The 22857-nt window shown below is 38.1% G+C and overlaps 1 long non-coding RNA gene across 6 annotated transcripts in view; it reads left to right on the top strand.

Moving 5' to 3' along the window:
- LOC310904693 overlaps positions 1–22857 on the top strand; it is a 545090-nt gene that overhangs the window by 145801 nt on the left and 376432 nt on the right. Inside the window, exon 1 of one of the 6 annotated variants that reach the window (XR_014588542.1) lies at positions 5334–5351. The exons of the other annotated variants lie outside the window; for them this stretch is intronic. This is a non-coding gene — a long non-coding RNA (uncharacterized lncRNA). Of the gene's footprint in view, positions 1–5333; positions 5352–22857 lie in introns of those variants that run through there. 6 annotated transcript variants of the gene reach the window in all.

The raw sequence follows: 22857 nt of genomic DNA, 5'->3' as shown, positions 1-22857 counted from the left end.
TTATCCCACATTTGTTGGTCCCTTTTGTTTTAAATGCCTCTAAAGAAGCAAATGTAAAGTTAGTTGTCAGAGCTTATTATGGACTAACGCCAGAAGTGAGATCTTCCTTATTTTGCTAATCAGCTTCCTCCATATCTGCATGCTCATTTTCTGATATCTGATGAGGCGACAAGGTCATTGGACGTACAAGTACTTATTTAAAAACCGACATGAGAGTGAGATAGAGGTTAGTTGGGTCTATCAGAGCTGTCAATCAATTAATGAAAATTATTGAGCAAGGACACCGTGGGGGAAGCGAACAGAAGGAATGAAAATGACCATGGAGATGCAACATAGGGAAAATGACAGAACTGACTAAATGTGCTCACGTGAGTACTAAAACCAGACATGCTCACATAGCAAATTAAAGACAGCGCCGGGAGAGAATATATGCCATTATATGGACCGAAAGACTGACAGATTACTTCAGCCTTTTGTCCAAAAGCACACCAAATGCTGCATTTGCTAAGTGAAGAATAAAGTTGAGCAGTACCCAATGCATTCTGAATGGCTTTTGTTAAGGTTCCACAGACTTGCTGCAAATTTGTAGCATGTGAAAATGGAATGTCTAGGGCTAGGCTAGAGTTTGCTGCTAAGGTCTGGAATTTGAAATTAGTCAAGGGGGTATAGAATAGATTCCTACCTGTAAATAAACTGCAGATATAAATAGCAAAATAGGGCAGCACTGACAGAGCCTCACAAAAGCTCACTTAAAAGCTGCACTATCACTACAGTACATGGTGTACTGGCACAAGACAAGAGTATACTGTTTATCAGTACAAAAAAGAAATAATTTATAACTTGATCCTTGGGGGGAAAATGGAGAAATAAAAAATAGACAAAAAAAAGAAACAAGAGAGGAGAAAAATTGCCAATATGTTTGTGTGAATGAAAGATAGTGAGGGGAAAAATGAAAAGAGAGCGAAGTCAGAAGCAGGGAGATACTGACACCAAATCTCTGCAAAGCGTTCAAAATTCTCCAGCTGCCACGCTTTTAATTTGCTACCATTCTAATTAAAATGCAAATTAAATTTATAATTAGCATCAGCGCTTTCTAAAGAAACCTCCTTGTGTGCAGCACAAACATATGGGACGATGGTATAGTGTAAAGTTTGTAAAAACAGAAGGAGAGGCACAAATGGAAGGACAGAAATGTTGCAACCAAATAAGTTTCTGAGTAGGAGGGGGTAGGGGAGAAATGAGGAGACAGGGCAGATTTTAAGGGATGGAACTGGGTAAGTGTCCCGGTGTAACAAAGAGATTGCTGAATATGAAAGATCTGTCGGGGAGTTACTTTTTGTTGAATCAGGTGTCAGAGGTCATGCTGCATGTCATTGGTGTTGTATAGAGCGTGCCAAAAAGGCATAAAGGGTCACAGCTTCTAATCAAAAAGTCCATGACCAAAAATGAACCGCTGCTTGCTTCCAGATAATTAATTTAAAAATTGATGGGAAACAAAGTACTAAAATCACATCATGATTTGAGCGCATATACCATTTTAAAGCTTGCCAGTTCCCATGTGAGACTTGAAACAGAACAGTCAGAGTCAATGACATGGAACTTGCAAAATCTTTGTGCCTTAATTCATCTGTGTAAGTCTGGTGAAATTACATTGTATATGAAGCTTTTATTAAAATTAATAAATTTGACTTTATAGCTGATTGTGGCTTAAAAGCTAGAAGAAATTAGAAAATACTCAACACTTAGGTGTTGAAACCAATTGCTCTGGTTAAATATGTGTCAGCATTTACAGAACTGAGTTTTAGTGGGAACACCAGTTGTTTGTATATATTCACAATTGTTCCTTTAAGATTTGCATGTAAAACTTGCACCACGAATGCCCTTGCAACGCCCAATCGAAGAGGAGAAATGCCGTCATGTGATATACCAGACATCACCACTGAGACAGTATCCCAAATTAAAACGTTAATTAGAACAAACCATGGCATACACACTGTATTTTTTATGACTACTATTATTATTCCATTTGTAGAAAGCTTGTGGCTATTTCATGATGCAGCAAAAGCAGCTGCATTAATCTGATAAATGATTTTTTGCAAATTTTTCCTTCATCTCTACTGAGAATGCAGTTGGGTGCTAGTGCTGTTCTGTTTCTACATTCATTGTATATTAAGCAGCTGATGTGGTATTAAAGGTTTGATAAAACTACTAAGGAAAAAATTGGTTTCATTATAATAGCGTTTGGTTGTAGGGGTGTCTTTGAGTTCTCAGGGGAAGGGACGGGGATGAAACAGGTCTGATTTCAAAAGCAGTATTTATTTATTTGTCGACTAAGGATCCTTGCAAAAGCTTGAGTGCTTTTAATATTCTGGGAACTCTGCTTTATCTGTTAGCCAGGCTCTTCATCATATATTTTAAAATTTGAGTGTAACAGAGATGAATATTTCATAGCTGTGTGTTAAGCTGTTTCTAAACTGATGTAAAGCAGGATCGTAGGAATATTTTTATAAGTCATAAAGTCAATTTAAAATGATAAGCTTATAATATTGTCATTGTGATAGTACAAAAATCCTTTTTGCATATGCTGTCTTGGGCATGCAGACAAATTGTGGCAAAACAAGTTTTGCTGTTGAAACTCACTAGCATGTTTTTAGTTTACTTTTAAGGAGGAGAGAGTGAGGTGATATGTTCCAATGTCCAGGCTGGTGCATGTTGGCAGAGAGAAGTCTGTTGGCATTAGCGAACTCAGTTGCACTAGCTGTGGCTTAGACTCTTTATCTTTTAATAAGGATCAAAAAACCACACCATTATCCCCTCCTATTTTAATTAATATTTTAAAGTGTATCTAACAGTAATTGAACGTGTAATGTCTGTTAAAAGTATGCCTTTGTTCTGCAAGGTAACGTATATCCTGCATGCAAACATGCAGCAGCTCCGTTCTTTATTCACCATTGGCTCAATTTTCGGAAGTTCTAATCACTTGCAACTCCCACTGACTCTGTTGAAAATCTTATTGATTAGCTCTGAAAATCTGGCTGTGGATCCCACTGTCCATATGGATGATATCATTAAATCCTCTTCCATATCAACATATGTCTATCAAAAAAGCTAAGGAATTGTGATCAACTGAAATAAGGGAGAGGGCACTATATAAAATAGTGATTAGAAAGAATTCATAGTGGTATGAAGTTTCTGGGAGAAAAAGTTATTTTGGACTTTGTGGATTACAAAGACTGTATGGAAACTAAAATGTTCTAAATACTGATTGTCCCACACCTGTTTTTCAGAAGTAGACAAGTCTGACTCTGTGCCACTCTGTGGAACTTGTGTTGCACTACTGTATGAGTGTATCACCGTTACTACTAGTCTGCACAGTCTAGAGGCTTGCTTTCTTTATGCTGCTCCTGCATGTAGCCCCAATGACTGCAGAACTACTTGTAAAGACAGGGTGAAGCCAGGTGTTCAAAAAATATTGTAGAATTAGCTAAACAAAACTTGTCTGAGCATGGGACCTGATGCCAGGGTAGAGAGCATGTCCTCTAACCTACAGTTAAGCAATTATTTGAGAGACTTAGCAGCAAAATTTCCTTTTGCTCTGTGATCACTACAGATGGGTAAAAATTTGCATAGAGAAGCTCTGCCTACCTCAGAGGTGAATTGTGGAAATAACTTTTTTTTTTTTTTTTTTTTACTGTGGATCCAAGTTAAGATAAGTGATATATCCAAGAAACAATATTTCTGCAGCTCTGCAAAATTGTAAGTTAACAAGATCCTGCACTTTGGAATGAACTTTGGCCTGCATTGTGCAACTTTGCAAACATATTGAAAATAACTCATTCATTTTATAGAAACTGACAACATGCAATTATATGAGGTTTTTTCTAACAGCAAAACACCAGCACCATGATTTAGGAAGTATTGTCTTCTTCACAGGATTTAAGTTCCGGGTATTTGAGAAGGAAGGCAATGAGCCTAAGTCAAGTCTTCTGTTCAACAGACAAAGGGTGGAAACCAAAAAGGCATAAAAGGATTGCTTTGTGCAATTTTTAATTGTTGTCCTTTTCTTATTCAGTAAATGAAGTCACCTTTGTCGTGGTTTCATGAACCGCTGGGTAATCAAAATTATTATGCTGCCACCTGTTGTCCGTTAATTATTCTGAGAAGATACTCATAAATCATAACACTGGACAATAAATCAAACTGTCAGGGCCTGGGTCAAAGGTTATGCATGAAAAGTTATAGGTCACCAACAGGGTGTGAAAGATCAGGGTTGGGGAGCATCACTCATTGTCAAGTAACGTTGGGAGAAGTGCCACTGGAACAAAAGAAAAACTAAAGTACAGAAGAATTCAGGCCCAAAGATAGGCTCCAAGCTCAGGCACAAAAGGAATCAAATTGACATGTCATTACACTGCACATCTGACAACCAGCAAGATTGTCTAGCAATGCCCTGACTCAAATACTTTTGTCTCAACTGATCCTTGTTGCAAGTCAAGGCTTCTTTTGAAATGTTTCATGTATCTGGGCCAGATTCTGCTCCTGCAGAAGTCAATGAGTGTCTTGCCCTCTGTGTATTTCGAATTGAAAGGAGTGTTAACTTTTTGCACTCACTGAAGAGCTTGAGACATTCTGTACTTGCCAGGGCTAAAATTCCTGAGGCTCTTCTCAAGTCTGAGTGATCGGGTAACCAGGGTTTATCTTATTTGGGAAGAATTAATTCTCTGGCAGAAAAGTAAATCCAGTGTTACAAAAGAGTTCTCGTTCCAACCTGCAGTCAAGTGTCCACACCTCTCTGGGAAGGCATAAGCAGATCTACCTTTCCTTAAGCCAAGAGAGCAGGCTTCATGCTGCTTCAGACCATCACATTCTTGGCAGAAGTAATGCCAGGGTCACCTCTCCTGCTGGATCTGTCCTTATGTCAGGAGAACAGCCTTCTGAGGAAAGATAAAGGAATGCATACCATCTGATGTAGTTTCCCCGAGCTAATTCTTTTCCTCCTGTTCTTCCAGCCCTGTGTATGAGGGAGGCAGTCCCATTCCCCATGATATTGGCAGTAGAGATGCATTTCAGATGGAAGCAACAGAGACTAAACAGTGAGTGAGTGAAGTGGGTTTTCTCTGCAACTTCTCTTGTCACCTGTCTCATCAGGTGTTTTCAATGTCTAGATCCATCAGCCTCACCCTGTGCTTAACCCAGGTGGTAAGGGAAAGTGCATCTCTTCTCTTGGAGCTGAGGTGCGATAGCATTCTTGAAGTTCAGGTCTGTGCTTTCCTAGTTACAGACATGGAAATCAGGTCTTCCTGGAGGGGAATTATCATTGGATGTCTTTGACTTGGATTCTGGAGCAATGGGTGAGTTCAGTCCTTTTTTACATTAAAAATGAGAGGTTTCAGCAAAGGTGCTTTGCATGCTAGCACACTCTGAAGCTATGTCCAATGGTGTGTGTTTGCTCTTAAAAACTTGAGATTCAGTTCATATCCTTCAACTTATTTATTTGAATCACATGTATTTAAAATAATTACTTGAAAGCAAATGTTCATTGATAGGAAATCACTGACTTGACTGGGACTTAATCTCTTTCTGAGCTCAAAACTGGGTGAATGTTTTTCTTGTCATTCTGGAGAGGTCACTGAAGAATTGAGACGGGTCTTACCTAAATAGAGAAAAACTTGCTTGTAAATTAGAAGCAACCAAGGTTTTGATTAGATCTGTTCATTTCCCTTTGGTACTAGTTCCTGAACACTTACATAAGTGGAGTTCAAAGAAATGGCCATAAGCAGTGATTTTTTTTTGAAGACTTTTAGAAGGTTGCAGAATTCACTGATGATGAATAAATTTACAGTGTAAAACTTTCAAACTATTAAAATCACTTGGTGCTTTGCCTTTGTTTCACTCTGATTTTTTATTTGTGGGAAAGTAAATTAATGGTTTTAAATTTTATAAAGAGCAATGTTTTTTCCCCTTCTGAAACACAGAAAAATCTTAAGAAATCATGAAGTCCACTGGAAATGTGGCTGTATCTTTATTGGATGCATGGGTGGTGCATAGTATTAAAAACTCTGAAATTAAATTTTATCTGCTATGTCTTCAGAGAAACAAAGACTTGTGACTTAACAGTAAATATCACAGCTCCACTACTAACATTTTATTGCTCAGTACCTGCCATGGATGCTTTGAGAAAAAACCAATGTAGTCTACCAACTAGCAAATTTATTTGAAGATCTGTAATTCGAGTAAATACTTAAAACCTGTGATAAGTTCACAGATGTTCCCCCAAAAGGAGAAACTTTACAATGCTCAGTTTGTTATAAGTTTTATTTATTAGTTGAATATCTTGAAAAACCAAGAACTGTGTCTATGGGGACAACCCAACATGTCAACTGTGACCCTGGGGTGGTGCATTTGTTGCCAAACTCTTAAAGCTTTCGTACTGTTCTTCACTATCATACTTGATTTCCTAGTAATCTTGTGTGAATAAAATGAGGGCCTGCCTGCAGAAGTTTTGTTTGTGCAAGCCTTGTTGTTTTAACACCATGAAGAATAACTGCTAAGTAATCTTTCTATCTTCTAATGAGTGGAAACAACACTAAAATGTTAGGTGATTCTTCTTATTTTATCACTTTGGCAGGATCCTGAATATCATTTGATGAAATTTAATATGCATGTTAGATGTTCATGCAGTGCAGGAAAACAGCCAGTGAATAACTTAGCATTTGTAGGAACTCAAGCTCTCTGCTGCTAGGCAGAAATCTGCAGACTGACTTCCAGACAGCTTTATAGGAGGAGAGAGCATAATTGGCTTCTGTGGAGGGGCTGGAAGAGGGCAGACCAGACTCCAAACCGTGAGCAATGCATCGGGCATGCAGATGTGCTGTACCTCAGGGTTCAGTTGAAAGCATCCCAGTGGTGCCTCTTGGCCTGTGAACCTTTCCACACTTGGATTTCTCGGGGTGCACGGGACCACAAAACAAATCTTAAAATTATTATTCCGTATCTTTTGGTTTTGAGCAATTATCATATGAATGTGTGAACTCTGCGCGCAGAATGAGAAAGCTGAGTGAAGGTCCTTGGTCATCAAAATAGCTGTCAACTTTCTGTTCCAAAAATGAGATTTCACTTCTTGCATTTAGCTTTCTTGTTATTCATACAGGTAATTATTATTATTATTTTATTAACTTGCATTGGTATTAATGAACAATGTAGACACCTACTGTATTTTCATTTAACATAAAAGCAATTTCGGGCAACTCAGTGAAGATCAAGGAATAGTAACCAGTACTTTGATATGAAGCATTTCAGGATATAAGTAACTCAAGCCCAGAACTTTTGCTTGAGCTCTTCAAGCCAGATTCTGCAGTGTTCCTGTGGCACTTTGTCAGAAAAAGGCAACTATACTTTGGAATAGTTGTATCATTTTTTGGTGATATTTGTGATCAAAAGGGTTTGAAATTAAAACTTTGCAAAAGTTGTTAGTAAAATGACATTTAATTTTGATAGAGAGGCAATGAGGCAGAACATTTTGCATGTTTGCAAAATAAGTTTCATTTTGATGCGTTTGGCATTACTGATTATATTAATTAACTTAACAGTAAGTGTGAAGATTATTTATGATGCATTAAAAATGATTGGATCTTAATTGCTTCCCTGTAAGAACAAGGAATTTGAATTTCTGGTTGTAGACAACTCCACTGTTAGACTTCTCAGTGACTATTTTTAACTGATGTCCTCTAAAAGCAAAGTAATTGAAATAAAACTAACCCATACTACTGAAATTGGTAACTGGATTGGTATCATTAGCTGAAACTTAACAGAACAAACCACACTGTGCTTGAGAAGTTTGTTACTTCATCAAGACCCCATTTTTTAAAGATCCATATTTGATACCCAGAAACGAGTAGGGAAGAGCTTGCAGTCAAACTCAAGAATTGGGTTCCTTCCCAGAGATCGGTTACTTCATGTGAGTGCCCCACTCTGTTACTAGCTATGATATCAGTTGTTGGAAATTTGATTCCACACCCAAATGTTAATGACCTCGCTTTCTTTAATAGTATGTTTGTCTTTATACAGTAAACCTTGTGTAAGATGAAGCTTTTTTGATGTTCTGTTGTACCGTCTGTTACATCAAAGTGAAAGTATTCCTTTTTAATACATTGAAAAAGGACTGAAATTAGTTAATTTAGTTTTCAGCTACCTTGATCAAAACTTAGTTCCGCACCTAGCATGAAGCAGATGCTACTGTAGACCTAAACTGAGAACAATCCATATCCTAAGCAATGGCTTGACAAACAGAGGTGTTTCAGATCATAATTATTATAACCACAAAAAGCAGGTTTGTTGATACCTTTTTATCCTTAATATATTTTAAATTGTTTAGTTGATAGCATACTTGGTATGAGAGCATGTGTAATATCTGTTTGATAAGTGTCTTCTCACACCCCGAGGTCTTTCATAGGCAATTTGCATTCTACAATGAGAGAAATCAGCTGGAGAGGGTTTATTGTTTTGTATAATAGAAAGGAGTGTGAAAATATTCCAGCCTTGCAGATGGTGTTGCTCGTTAGCCCTGAACATACACACACAGAAATATTGTTTCACTTTAAAAAATGGGGCCTCCTTCACACAATATATTTATGGAGGGGAATTCATAATTTGGTTGTAGTGTAAACATTAGTTCTTCTTGAAAGGAAGACTAATGGGATAAAGTCCTGCTTTGAGTTTCAGTATGCTGGTTGGTTTAGAGATGACATGAAGGAAACGCTTCCTGTCTTTGCTGTTGTCTGAATACAGAGCCCTAGTTGTCTACATTAAAATTTGCTTTTCTACAGAAAGATGAATCTCAACCTTTTCACATATCAAAACAGATTTTATATGCTGTTAAAACTTTGAACATATAGACAAAGTTTGGCTGATGCAAGTGCTAGTCTAAAATCTGACAAGTTTCACATGTCAAAAACTGAAGATGCTGAATGATGAGTGTGGTGTGAGAGTCAAAGACCCTATGAAGTCATTCCAGTATATTCAAGGTTTGTGAGGTGGAAGGGTTCTCTATGACTTTCATGGCCTTTGGATTAGGTCCTAAAAATTTTACTTTGCTTAAGTCAGAGACTGAATTGAAACTTTAATTACTCCACCTGCAGCTGTCAGTAAGAACACAGAAATAGCTTAGCTTTATTGATGGGAGGACACAGTGCTAAGGTGATTTTAAACACAGAAGAGTGTTCAAAATGATACAAAATAAAAATTAAAACTTTGTTCTCGTGCCTGAACTGTAGAAGGAAAAAAAAGTTAAGAACCTCCTAACTGTTAATGCTGCAATGGATACTGGAGGTATTTCACCTGGAAGTTCTAGTTGATTCCAAATACTCTGGTACTGCAGGAGGCTGCAGACAAAGGTGACTCTTACTTTCTGGTGCTCTCTGTTTTGAACAGCACTATAAATTTTGTAAGACCATTTCCTTTCTGGTATTATACCAATGCCTGTGACTTTTTTTTTGTCCAAGATAGTCGTTATTCCCAGAAGTTGTACATCGCAAAACAATCAGTTGCATAAAATGACAGAAATGAAGGATGTTTGATTAAATTACTCCTAGTTAAGCAACTGTTTTTGTATTGTTATGATAATTGATAATATTCAGTACCTAACCTGGGTTCACAGTGCTGTCATTTGCAAATCTGGTCCCAAGTCTGCACTCAGAAAGTGTTGTGAGGAATCTCACCGGGACTGAGGATGGTCATAATCTCTTCACGCTTGCTGTATCTCTGACCCTTTCTGCTTCTTCAGTGAAAAGGAGAGTTTGCGGATATGGGTGCATGTGTCTATAAATTCCATACTGAGTAATTGGAGGTGGACAGATATGGTAGGAATAAGCATAATAAAAGAATTGAAAGAAAGAATCTTCCTTTCTTCATAGCCCTGTAGGTCTTCAGTGTGCTCTGTTGAATTCATCACCTACTTGTCAAAACCTGCCATAACACAAGGAATTAAAAGCAATCAGTCTTGCAATACATGCAAATTGGAATGAAATACAGATTTCTAGACTAGGTAAATAAAGGGAAAATTCCTCCAAATGGTGGTGCCCTTTTTAAATTTAGACATTGAAAAAATATTACAGAATTACAGCTACTCGATATCAATTGCATTATAACATTGCATGAAATATAGGCATATTTTGAAAACAGTATCAAGAAGTAACATAAATGACTCCGATACTTCACAGAATTGTGCATATAGTTATCTAATTTGTGTTTTTTATAAAACTGCATTTCATGGGTGGTGCTGTGAATTGTTTATGTCAATTAAGTATAGTTCTTAAGAGACTTGAGTGTAGAGGGTATCAAGCACTTGCACTGTAAAAAAAATAAAATAAAAATGCAGCTCATGTGAGAGGTTTTTGGCCTTTGATTATACCTATCAAACCATATGCTTTCTTTTTTTCTTATGCTTTGCATGATGCTGATAGCTTTATGCAAGGCAGTTCCACTCCTTTTTAATGTCCAGCTTTTAATATTTTGGAATTGCTTTCTATAGCGGCAATGTCCTTTCCCCAGCTTATCCATATTTTTATTTAGTTTCATCTATGGGCAAATCTCTTCTGGACTGCTCTTATCGGCTATTGAAGTTCCTTTTTTTTTATTCAATGAAGGTTTTACATATTAAGTCGGCATTAGCCTACTGCTACTTCAGAAATAAGCCTGTAGTTCCAAAAGCCCCTTTATAACTTAATTTCTGTTCCATCTTTTGGCACTCTGAATGAAAGCACTGTCAGCAAATCTGGAGTGAGTACTAAATACTTGCAGAACCCCACAGAAAGACTCAAAGTCAGGGCTGAGGTGTGACACTGCAGTATGGGAGAAATTGCTCCATCCTGTAGTACTGTGTGTATGGTGTGGTGATTTTTCCTATAAATATCTGGCTTACTTCACTGGTGGAAGCAGGAGATAGAGCTAGATAGGCTTACAGCTGTTCCAATTGCATATTCCTATGGAAAAGTCGCTCTGCTTAATAACCTCCAATGGCCAGTGGTTCATCAAGGTATTGATTTTAAAGCTTTATTGATTGTTTATAAAACACTGCACAGCCACTTTCCAAGCTATTTAAGTGATTTGTTTGTCCTGTATATTTTACAGTGACGAGACTATTGAAAATCCCTGTGCAGATTCACTCAGACCATTACACATTATTAGTTTTCTCTTGCAGAATTTCCCCTCCTCCAGGGATTCTGAATGTGAAGCACCTTGCTATTGCAAGGTCTTGTACGGGGTGTTTGTTTTATATATGCTCATAACAGGGTAATTATATTGCTACCTGAAACACTTTGGCATGCATGCAAGGAGAGGGGTCTATGTAATAGTGATTGATAGTTTGAGTTTAAAAATAGTTATGGTGCATTAAAATTATAGTAACATTTATTACTTTCTACATGGCTACAGGCATTGAGATTACAGTCCAGGCTTACAGAGCTATCATAAGTCTTCAGATTGCAGCGAGCACAATGGGTGATCTTCTCCTTGTGTTTCTCTTTGCACCTGTTTTTACCAGGTGGACTGCCCACTTAGCAGCCAGCTTATTCTTTGCTTTTAATAGCAACCAGCTAATTACAAACAAAAATCAAGGAAGAAAGTCTCCAAAGTTTATTCTAAAAATACATGTATAGGGATTTTAAAGCTTCCTACATCTCAATGTTCAAAACCTTTAGGGAACCTTGAAAGCTCACGTCAGGATTGCCTCCCACCCCGCAATGCTGGCATAAAAAGCAGGACAGACTTAGTTTTATGCAGGTGGTTTTGGAATTTTGTTTTAGGGTTCTTTTTAGCTTTTTGATACATTTGGATCACACTTCTTTATTTTATAATTCTGAATGAAAGCCAATATACTACTGTGTCCAGATGATTAAAAGTTTCAGAATTTGTGCTACTGGGTGCATGCATGCCTACCATCCCAGAACTGCAGATCCTGCTATGTATCCTTGCTATGTATAATGAATTAAGCTAATGAACCCAGCTGATGACTGACTGTGTCAAAAATGACATCAGATATTGAGGCAAATGAAAGATGCTCTTTTGCAGTAAATATGTAAATTCTCATCCAAAAGTAATCCTCTTCTGTCACTGTTATGTTTAGATTTCATGCTATAACATTGATCATAACAGGGTCCGAAAGGAATGGGTTAAAAAAGCTGATTTTTATTTTGTACTGTGCTCTTTCAGATTCGTGTTACGATATAAACCAATACTGCCCTTAAAATTCTGGGGGATAAATATCGTCCAGTGAAAACAGAATAATTTGTTTGCAAACTTTCAGTGACTAATGTGATATATATTGTACTCTACAATACTTACACATTCCACAGTCCTAGGTATCTGCAGGTTAGACCTAAGGGATACACTTCAGAAAAGTTACATAAACAACTCTGAACCCTCAGCTGAGAAAATGTATACTTTGAACATGTTGAAACTATCCATATTAAGTCAGTTTAGCACTTTGATTAAAGAGTTTAATCAATCACCATCCTAAGCTGTTTATTAATCACTTTATCAAGCAGTTGATGCATTGCTGGTTTTAATAGAATCCATTTATTTTGATTTCTACCTACTTCATCTTTCCAAAGGGCTTTCTGAATCAGCTGTGATAAAAAAGAAAAAAAAAAAAAAAGCTTGGTTGCATCTAAACGCTGGAAGGTAAGAGCCCAGACCTCCCTTGCACATACTTCATTATCAACATTCTACACTGACTTAACCAATTTATTAAGGGTAAAAGGAAAAAGAAACAAAAACAAACAAACAAACAAAAAAAAAAACCTGTTTGGAGTGAGTTTTCTGGTGAACCACACGGTTTAGCTCAGATAAACAGAGGCCATTCGTTTGCTTTCACACCTGACAACCTCATGATATACGATCCTAATAAGATTAATCTCCTACCTCCCCCCCATACCAACACTTTTGTTTTGTTTAGTGGCCTGACTTCATGATCTTCTCTAATTCCCCTCAATGGGCACTTCTAATGCCCTTGGTTTTGGTTGGTGGTTAGAAGTAAAACAAACAAACAATCAATCCCCCACCCCACTTACAAGGACTTTCTCATTCCAAGGGAACAAGTTTAATATAAAGAGATACAGAGTGAGCACAGGAATATTTGTTACAAAGTGGAACATGCATAGAACAAATTCCTCTTTTATGCAATTTGCCTTGAAAAGCATTAAGCATGTGGATAATCCATATCATCAAATACATACTTGGTAAATTGTGCAGAGGGGAAACAAACAAACCCTGAACAAACAAAAGCACCAAATGAGAAATCTGCAACTTGGGTCACAGCTGACTTCTATTTTACTGCCTTTCATGAGGTTTCACTTAACTCTTTTGCTTTATATGATCTCTGAACTTTAGAAATCTAGGGGGGAAGTAATTGAACAGCTTTGCCCAACTTGCTTTCGGTACAATGCATTAATGTGTGGCTTTGAAATATGACAGACATTAGCACCTACACAAACTTTCTATTTCTAGCATGTCTAGTTTTATCAGCAATATGTTTCATGCTATATTACCAAAAACAAAAGTTTTTTCTTTCTTTTTTAAAAGTTTGTCCAATAAAAGTGATGGGGTTCTTTAGAAATATGAATTCTTTGGCAGGAATTTGAAAGTACACATCTAGTTCAAAATTCCACTGTGTTATTTATTTCCTATACTCAGTAAGATGATACAGTAGGACAATCCTGAAGTCCAAAATCTTATAATGAATGTTATCATTTTGAATTCCAGTGAAGATTGCCAGGCATTGATTATTTTTAATATGGGCTTAATTATATCAAATGAAAGGTATGTATTCATTCTGTGTTGAGACCAAGTCTCCCTTTTCTAATTAATCTGATAATGTATATTTCATGTGTTTTCACAGTAGGCTGTTACTCTTCTAGCTGTACGTTACAGGATCTTATAGAACCTCTTGTAAAAGCAGATCTGCTGTGCAAAGGGTCTGCTGCAGAAAAACTAGTCCTGGTCCCACTGAAGTCAGTGGGAGCATTGCAATCCCCAGACAGCAGTGGTTGGGGACCTGTCACTGCCTTGCAGAGAAACAGGCACTGATGAGATTCTTCAATAATTCTTTGTTTCGTGAATAAAAATATTTAATTTTACAGGCTGCCATTAACTCTAAAGTAACAGTGATATGCTGGAAGTGACCTGCAGAGATGTCAAAACAGTGACTTATGACAGCATTAAATCTCTGTGCTGGTGCATGCACTAGGTTAGAGCTCAGTTCTCACACAGGATCCAGCTGGCTATCAAGCGAGACAGCACGGTCACCGAGCTGCCTTGCAGTAGTTCCAGAAATATTAATTACGGCTGTAAACAGCGCTGCAAAATTAGGGATATTGTGGCCTCCCTGGGCATTGGATCGGCAGCCCAGCTGTGAAAACCACTTCCAGTCAGCTATCAATTGAGATGGAATGGCCATACAGCTGAATTGCAGTGATTCCAAAAATGTTAATTAAGAATGGGCTGCTGCTGCGAAGCGGCAGCTTTGTAGCCCTTTTGAAGCTGTATCGCAGTTATGAGTGCTGTGGCATTGTACTGGTGAAACTAGTAGGCATCTTCCTTGCATCACCCACAAAAATCAACTGCTAATGAGCTGAAATCAGATCATCTTCAGGGCCTGAACTGGCAATTCAGATGTCAATCCCAGTGCCATCAGTTCCTCTTTTTCCGTGGCAGTACTGTACAACTTCATGCAACTTCTACTTTGAGAAAATGGGGTGTTGCTTAAGGACCAAGCTGAAGCATCGGGACTTTATCCTGGTTTTACTTTCCGTTTTGAGTCCCCAATTCTTCAGTCTGCTAACACCTCTTGGCAGTAACTGTATTCTGTTATAGCACCACATTGCTGGCATTGAGGTACAGAAGAGTTTCTCACTGTTGTCTGAACCTTTTCATTAAGAGAAAATATTTCAGCAGTACTATCTGCCTGGGCTGCTATTCAGTTCTTGAGCAAAGGAGAGCTTTTTACTAATTTTTGAAATAGAGGCCACTTAATAAACTTGAACATGTTTTTTGTTATTTATAATGGTTAGCATAGGAAATGTATTTGTAAACAAATATGTTTAAATTTACTCTTACAAATCTTTGGATAATTTATTAATGAATTTGTTGAAGTACAGATGAGACTTTCATGTGTGAAATATGACCAGCCAAGCACTGTAACCACTCTCTGAAAATACTTTAAATCATGAATTTAGCCTAATCCATTTGAGGATGTGTTAAATACTATTTATGGAGAGACAGCGTGATCTAATGAGAGGGGAAAAAAAATCTGAAGTAGAAGTTTCAGTTCTGTTCATGCTTTGCTTTCTTCCTATTCTCTGCCTTGAGAGGTCATGTCACATCTCTTCACCTTTCTTTCTGTCTGCCATTTCTATCTAGACATGGTTATTTCACAGCAAGGAATTTCTCTTTATATATTCGCTAATTTATTGACATGATACTGTCGAAATTTTGGCTAAGGTATGATTGTATTTTATACGCTGAATGCTTACATTGTGCTCTGTATCAGCTCATCACTTAAACGTTCAAGTGTTTAAGTTTAGTGTGGTGATAATACTGGCTGTCATACATGTGGTATTTTCTAACTTTATAAGTTTGGCTCCAAAAAATTAGCATAAATATTTGAGTTTCAGTAAGAGTCAAAATAAAATCAAGAAGGCTAAATAGTCACAGGGATCCTTGGACAAAAAAAGTACATTTTTTTTCCACCACTTGTTCCTACCAGAAAAGAGTATGTCAATGAACCTTTGGGGAATGTCCTGAAATGAGATTTTCCTGAAAAATTGCTGATAGTTCCAGTTGAATGAAGCCAGAATGAGCCAGTTGTAAGATCTCTGGGGCGGTATAGGATTACGGCTTTTTTTTTTGTTTTGTTTTGCCCTTTTCACTTTTGGACAGGCTGTACGTAAATTCTTTGCACAAGTCTAACAGGGCTTATATGCAACAGATGGTAAGAACAGAAATAACTGCTCAGTAGTAGGTTTTAAACTGGTACTTAGGTGGGTTTATAGAAGATAGCGGTGGAACAATAGGATAATTTTACTTAATGAGATAATTTTTAGAAGGAAGGAGTAAGTTATTTGGAGGTTAATTGTAGAAAAAGTTACCATCATCAGCTGATCTGTAGTAACTAAGCATGTGGCATACTGGTAGTCTGGGGTGAATGCTAAATATTTAAAGCAGTTTAGGCCATGCTTCTTCAAATCAAGCCAGCTGGAATATATTTGTATTTGCCTGGACCTTGAAGACTGTGTGGAAAGTTGCCACAGGTGAGACGTACTGAAACATGCTGGTGCACCTGTCCTTTGGGGTGGGGCTTGTGCACCTGAACCCTCAGTGAAAATTTAGGGCTGTGCTATGGAAGAAAACAAAGCTGTAACAAAATAGCCCTATTTTCAGTTGGAGGGCAAAAAAAAAAAAAAAAAAGCTCTGAGAAGGAAAACCATACAAGCAAGAAATCTCTCTCATCTTTATTTTCTTTCAATGATGAAGAAAAAATGGCATTAGTAACTCATTTGGAATTTGTGCAGCGGATTTTTTAGTAGCATCATGTTTTCAATACTTCCACTGATTTTCAAATTAATGCGTGAAAAGTTAGGAGCATGTGGCTGTCTCGTACTTCTGGAGGGTGATAGCAAAGCCTTAGCTTTGGCAGATAATGAGTTCTCTGCAAGGAACTTATATGAAAGTGTAAGTTTCAGGGAGGACAAAACAAGTTTTCAGGTGAAATTTCAGCGAACACCCTGAACATAAAAATGTCCTGAAGGGATGCATGTTTACTAGCTTTGTTAAAAGCCTTTTAACATAGGGCAAAGTATTTAGCATTTGGTTGTCTGGCCCACTGTGGCTGCCTTAGCCAAGGAGAAGCTATTCCTAGAGCTCCTGATGGTGATAGCTCACTGTAGATTTATAGAAACAGCTACTCATTTTCTCAAAAAATTGTTTCAAAAGATAGTAGATGTGGTAAGTAGTAATAGACAACCTTAAATATGGCTTTTTATCTGTATGGATGCCATTGCACATTCAAATTCTGTGTTGTGCTTTGCACCAAATACAGCCTTACACAAATCACGTCTGCGTACCTTCTCTTCCAAATAGAAATGACAGCTTGTGGATATAATGGTACAGATAATTTTCTTCTTAAATACCAGCATGTTTTGAAATGACTCTCAGCTTACAAAAAAGTTTCAGTATGGAGAGTATTTTTCAGTGCTAACTACTGTTCATAATTATTCAATTCATTGCTAATTATTGGCTGTATTGTTATTAGTGATTGCATGTAATTACTGCATTAGATAGCATCAGTGAGAAAACAATGTATATTAAAAAGTTTACCATTCTTAAAAAGTAACTTGTTTGGCCTAAAGTGGGTTGAGTTCTGTTGATTTTTTTTTTTTTTTTGATTAATAACTGTAAAAGTTGGTGGGGGCAAATAGTAGTTGTTCTTGACTTGAACTAGTAGAAAAATAATTTTCAATATTATTTTCCCTTTTTATAATCATCTAAATTTTAAAATTCTTTGATATACATACTCAAAAAACCTGACATAACTAATAAAGAAAATGATCATGACAATTTCAAAATTGGAGGGGGAGAGAAGACCAATTTCACAGAAACTCCACCTACATGGTTTTCTCAGCAGGCACTACAACAGTCTTAACAAGTAAAGTGCAAAATGGAAACATGACATCATTAAAATAGTCTAATTAGCTTGTAATTTGTTCCAGAAAAGTATCTGGTTACCAACTAATTGATGTAAACTGACTAACCCTTTCTCCAACATCCCATTCGCCACTTTTTTTTTTTTCTTTCCATAGAATATGGTAAGGGTCAAGACTCTGTTGTGCTACACACCGTGCAAACACAAATCAAAAAGACAATCCATACCCCAAAGAGCTTACAACGTAACGTTTAGCTGGGGAGGTGATACCTGCACACACAAAAAGACTTCAGAATGAATAGCTTCATACCAGTTAGCATTTTTGGCAATGGTCTTACCCTAGCAGCAGCTGGACAGTTCTCAGGTCTTTTCAGACCTTTAAAAATATTTGAAGACATATAATGAGTTGTCTCTGTAGATGTGTGACAGTGGAAAGGTGCTTGTCTGAAAAACGTAACAGGTGTGCAGTGGAAGCCGGTGTTACTGGCTCCTTAGAGATGAGGTTCATCATCCTGACAAAGAGTTGATCGGTAGCATGGGTGTAATCTCTGAAGGGCCTTGAAGCGAAGACAAGTAGCTTATGCTTGATGCAGTTTGACAGGGGAGGGCAGCAGAGGGATGTAAAGAGAGAGGTGATATGGCCAAAGCAATGGGCCAGGAAAAGGGATCTTTATGGAAATATTCTGAAAATGAATGGTTGCATTTGTCAAAGCTGGAGAGAAAGGTGTTTCCTTAATGATGATGCAAGGTGATGATGCTTTTAGCCAGAATAGACAAGGCTGTGTTTTTAAGAAGCACTTAGGACAAGGTTGTCTTCAAAGGTAGAGGCTGGGTTATACGTCTGAGGAATAGACAAGATAGCAGTCCTCCTCATGGTGACTGAAAGAGGTAGTGTTGGGGGAGCAGAGGAGGACACTTGGTGCTCTGTTTGTTCCACTGAACTTGATCTGGCTCACAGATTTGTGAGGTGCTGAGCACAGAGTTGACTTGGATGGGAGGCACATCTGGAGGAAGTGTAGAATTGCAAATCATCAGTGTACAGATGGCAGTTGAATTTCTCAGCTGAGATGGCCCAGAGGTGAGGGTCGGAGGGAGAAAAATGGGTCTAACTGAGACGACTCAACAGAAAGTTGAGTGGTGTTGAGATCTTCTAGAAGGTGAGAGGAGAGCATGGTAGCTCAATATCATGACAGTCAAACAACGGCAAACTTTAAAGAAGGACATCATGGGAAATCGTGTCAAAAGGACTTTGGCATAACGAGAAAGGTATTGTTGGAGCTTTGACTACGAAGAGGTCACCAGAGGCTCTGGTGAGAACTGTGTCAATTGACAGTAACGGGCAGAAATTAGATTAGGAACAGTTTAGGACAAAATGGAAGGAGAACAACTGACAGCAGCTATAAACAGCTTGTACAATGAAAATGAGAGAAAGCGGCGATTGGAGAGACAGGAGTGGGCTAAAGTGTGTATGTTTTCGCTTTTAGATGAGAGACACTACAGCATGCCCATATTGCGATGGGAAGATTAAGAGCAGTAGAAAGTCTGACAACTCTGATGGAGTTTCTCAGAGTTTAATCTGATAGGGGAAACTCAGTGCAGCTTCAATATATCTGGCCCTTACATTAAAATAGCTGCAGGCAGCACATGTTTTTCTGTGTGATTTAGAATGTACTTAGTGTTGTACAAAGCAATAACTGTAAGATTCATGTGTCCTGTTATTTTCTTCTGGTTATGTTGTAAGCAAGCAGGGCGTATGTATGGCACACCTTGGTAGTACAGGAGTAAATCCCCTCCCTTTCATCCTAATTAACACTGAATCATTTGCATATGAGTGGTCTTTAGGTGCTGTACAGATATCATTTTGGCTTTTCTTTCTATAAACACTTTTCAAAAAAAATGCATTTTGAGTTTTTTCTGTAAATGAGCTTCTCTCTTTTCCATGGAGGAAGCTCCCTGTGACAAAATAAAATTCCATACTTTTATGAGAACTAAAAGTTTGTTTAAACATCTCAGTTCAGCCGCTTCCATGATGGGAAGTGCTGAAACACTTGCCTTTTTCTGCTTTTCATCATACTTTGAATTTAAAAAGTTTTCTTTGATTTCTCCCTTACTATTTTTTCCCAAACACAGATTTTAAATGAAACATTTTGTCCTCTTTGAGTTTTATCTCTTTATGCGTTTATTTTTATTTTTTCTGACTAGCTCTCCATGTTACCTGTATGCATTTCGGGTTTACAAAGTTTGAATGGTGATGCACAAAACAACAGGCAGGGGATCTAGATTCATCTCCATGAGCCAGAGGTTACATGCATAAATTCATGTCCATCATGCTGTGAATAAATTCTTTTGTTTATGCAACAGTCTGTGCAACCACAACACACTTGCAGCTGAGCACCAGTTGGTTTACAGTTTTCTGTGCCATTCTCACTTCTGGGTGGGGGGTTGAGTGCGCTGAACCCCACAGCTGGTAAAAACCAGTCCAGTGCGAGTTTATTTGCATCTGAAAAAAATTGGTTCCAAGGGCGCTGTGGTTTGGCTTGCACTTGCATATGTAGGTTGCTAAGCACAGCCCTTGTGTGCACACTTATCGAGCACTATTGCTTGGTCTTGAGAGTGACAAAACGCAGGGAGACTTCTGCTGAAACCAACGGAAAGATTTGCATTGACGTCTTAATGGCACCATTCCTAAACTTTAGAGGGTTTCTGCACATACATTTTCAACACAGGCATGCATGCATAAATGGAGGTTTCTCTGTTTTTTGGTTAGAATTTGATGTGTTTTCTTGCAGGCAAGAATGACATTTCTCTCATGATGAGTGAAGGAAAGAATGGCAAGAGGTGTGATCTTCCTTCTCTTTGTGCTGGCTTCACTGAGGCTCACTCAGTGAATGAATTGGTGTTGCTTCTGATTTTCAGAAATACAAGTGAGAAGGTAGTCATTTTAGAGGGGAGAATATAGATGTACCTCTACTTCATAGAGTAAGAACTGTTTTGGTAGAATTGTTTTTAATCCAGAGCCACTTTTTTCCACTTTAAGCAGTGGGGAGGCACCGTTGAGCAGCCACCTAGGGAGGTCTGCAGATCGAGAGGCAGAAAGTGGCTTCTTGTGGGGGGTCCAAGGTGTGCATCTGGTTTCCCCCACAGTCTTGCCTTCCTTGCCAAAACACAAAAGGCCATAACCGAGCCCATCTCTTGGTGCTATGTTGATGAAATATTTGCACACCTGTGCTATTTCATGTCCCTCCCCTTGCTCCCAACTGATGTGCGTGGCTCACTATGTTTGAAATGAAATGTCCTCAGACAATCCTAATCATACTGTCAGTCAGATAGTCATCTTCTGAAAGGGGATCCTTCACCTTTAAGAATGCACGTACAATAGTGATATGTAAGCAGCTCAAAGACTCAATACCCCTTTTTTCTGCAAAGCAAGGCTGGGTTAGGAAAAAATCAATATGTTAGAAGTAAAGGTCATACAAGGAAAAGTGACATGAAACAGTCTTCATGAAGGATATTGTTCCCTTAGTTCTGTTTGAAGTTTTCTTTACCCTTGTGCTAGCCTTCGAACAGATATATTTTGTCCTAGAATAGAAACATACTTTTACTCACCTTTAAAAATCTGTATTTTAAATATTTGTCTATTAGGGCGCGTTCATGTTTTAGTTGTTTTGTTTTTGTCCTACGGGTGAAGTAATCCTTGGGGAAAGGAATATTGTGTGTATGCCATCCCAGTGCATTCCCTGGTCAGGGTTCCTTTAGAAATGGAAGTATATAATGCACACAAATGTATTTGCCTATCTTTTTAACAGTTCTCAATTTACTTTTCAAGTGGGCCAGATGCACTACTATAGCTCTTAAAAGGGTCAGGAACATCTCCTTATTTCCCCACACTCTGTACTTATTGCTTGGGTATAGTTTTAAAGTAGTCCATGAACCCTTTTCACTCTTGCAACACATTTACCCACAATTAACAATCAAACCATCCTTACTTCATTCAGGCTCCCATTCTCTCCCTGCCTCATTTTCCCTGCCTCTCTCTTGATCTGCCATTGTGCCGAAAGCTGTTTGTGCCATCGCAATCTGCCCTCCTTACCAGCCACACAAGGATGGGGAGGGGGGAGAGAAAAAGCACACAGCATTCAGGCACTGAATAGCAAATTGCTCTTGAGTGTCCTTGCTTCCCCCATCTCTCCCCCTTCCCTCAGAAGGACAAGGGGGCCCCTGAAAGCAACTATACATTTTGCTTAGTGCTCTTGAAAACAAGCGTTTCACACCTGAAGCCTTTCACGGCAGCCCAGAAGCACCCCTTCAAACCACTTAATTGCCAATTGCTTCTGAGCTTGTTGTAAAAGTCCATTATGTCAGCCAGCTCTATGGCCAGTGACAAAGTATGGGAAATGAAAGAGTCCTCCTTGCAGGGCCAATGCAGTCTTAAAAATCCCCAGTTCATTGGTTTGCTTGCTGTTAACAGGCAGTTACTGGCCACAGTCAACGGTATGCCAAAACCTCTATCTTGTGTTGATATTGTTTTGTTAAATGAAAGATGTTGCTTTCCTTATGTTCTTTCACGTGTGACTGTGTACAAACATATAAGCAAATTTTGAACGTGGCTGGGGAAAATATCTTCACACAGACCTCATCTGTACATGTGGACCTCAGACTGTATCATTGCCACTATTGTTCTGCTTAGGCATTTTTTTGCACTAGGTGAAGTAATAATAATAATAGTAAAAAAAAAAAAAAAGGTGATGTGATATTTTCAAGGTTGAAGCTGCGTTCGTTAGATATTAAAGAATAAGCATGCAAGTAGTCAGGTAAAGGAAAAAGGGAGATCATGTGGAAGAGAAGTGAAATAACAAAGTCTTAGCCAGACTGAATCGCAGTTGTGAAGAATCATTTTGAAACTATATATGCCTTCCTTGTGACTAAGCAACTGGGTTGGTTAGCCTGTGAACTTAGCTTAAAGTGTGTATGTGTAACTTTATACAGTAAGGCATGTGCTACAAACACTCCCCATTTTTATTTGAGTATTTTAATTCATTGTTTTTATGATCCAATGTGACCTTCATGGATCTCAGCAGAAAACCTCCCTCTCGTTTTCAAGAGTTCATGATGCTGGACTCTCTCAATTATTTTCCTACCAGGGAGATGTTCCACTGAACCAG

The sequence above is a fragment of the Anser anser genome, assembly GCF_964211835.1.
Source record: "Anser anser genome assembly, chromosome: 10".
NCBI lineage: Eukaryota > Metazoa > Chordata > Aves > Anseriformes > Anatidae > Anser > Anser anser.
The sequence above is the reverse complement of the archived record's forward strand: the minus strand, read 5'-3'. Positions and strand labels throughout refer to the sequence as shown.